Genomic DNA, 1552 nt, shown 5'->3' with positions numbered 1-1552 from the left:
GCATTTACTGATTTTGTTAATACATGTATATCAACAACCAATTTGGACGATGTTGCTGTTGATTGTTGTGTCTATTGTCAAAAAGAGTGAAATTTTGTTAAAATCACAAAGTACATATCACACATGTTCACATATTTACATATATTTCAACAAAAATAAAATCGGCACCTGCAGAGTGTTTGGTAAGCAATTTTCATAGCAATTTGTATACAACTAGAGCTGCGGTACGTACAAGGGAGTTTTTGTCATCAGTGAGGATTTCCGTTCATTATTACAGGTAGTTATTATGACCTTTAAAAATTGTTTTTAATTTAGGGCAGCTCCTAACACCTTCTACGTACCCATGCATACATTTATCGAGTAACTTGAAATATTTCAATTGCTATTTTCGTGTGAAGTTACCGTAAATTATCATTACTGTAACTTAAAAGTACGCAATTGTAACTTAGAATGATAATCTTTTTGTGTGTAATTATTGAAGTTATCAAAATATGCTTAAACCCTTATTAGGTAGGTATCATGTATTTTTTGAGAGATTGATACACTATTACGGAAATAATTTATGAAACGAATACTAGCCCAGAAATCGCCATCTTATGATTTGACTATGTTAACGTTATAACAACATCAAACTACATTAATTACATCAGTTACAATAGTAATTCCCTCCAGTACTGGGTCGCGACTAGTTATCGTGATTTTTTCGTTTTTTTTTTTTTTTTTGATTTATTAAAAAAGTAGCGATCTTTGAAGACTTAAAATTCGCATGAACTATCTTTAGTCCAAGAAGTTTCGGAAATAACATTCATTTTTTTATATTTGAGTTGAATCATACGAAATATTGGCGGACAATGCATGCATTAAATCGGACCTGTTCCCGACATCGACTGTACCAGTTATCGTGATTTTTCAACTTAGTAGAATTTTACGATGCATACGCAAGTAAGCTCGATCAAAATATATAATCTAAAAACAAATAGTGTTGTATAACTTCTCACAACAAATACCTTTGATATCCCATGGTTACATTATAAAATAAAAGCTGTTGTTTTCTCCGTCAACACGGGCCTGCGTCCTCTCGGCGAAATCCATCCCATGCTCCTTTGGGGTGGCTTCACCGACGTTCGAGCATTTCAGTAAAAAAAATAAAGCGGACTACAGATTAAGTTTGATCACGGATCGATTATAACCGGAACAAGGATGCATCATTCAATCAATCAAAAGAGCTTGATTAGAGAGAGATTAGGGTTTACCAGGTATATTAAGGAACAACAAAAAACTTTGTGATTTGTGATCAATATGTTATTATCATTTTTTCACTTTTCTTCATGTTTAAACCACAGCTACATCTACATGACATTCACAAACGCTTTTCTATTAGGCAATACTAAAACCAAACATCATCAAATATTTGCTAAAATAGGTGATTAAAATAATGCATATATTTGAAATTCAAAATCATTGAAACAATAGCAACATTTATACACAATATTTGATTCAGAGACAGCCATAAAAAAATCATTTACTGAAATAAATTAATCCATTAAATTTG

The sequence above is a fragment of the Argopecten irradians genome, unplaced genomic scaffold (assembly GCF_041381155.1).
Source record: "Argopecten irradians isolate NY unplaced genomic scaffold, Ai_NY scaffold_0108, whole genome shotgun sequence".
In the NCBI taxonomy this organism is placed as follows: domain Eukaryota; kingdom Metazoa; phylum Mollusca; class Bivalvia; order Pectinida; family Pectinidae; genus Argopecten; species Argopecten irradians.
This window is presented reverse-complemented; position numbering follows the sequence as displayed.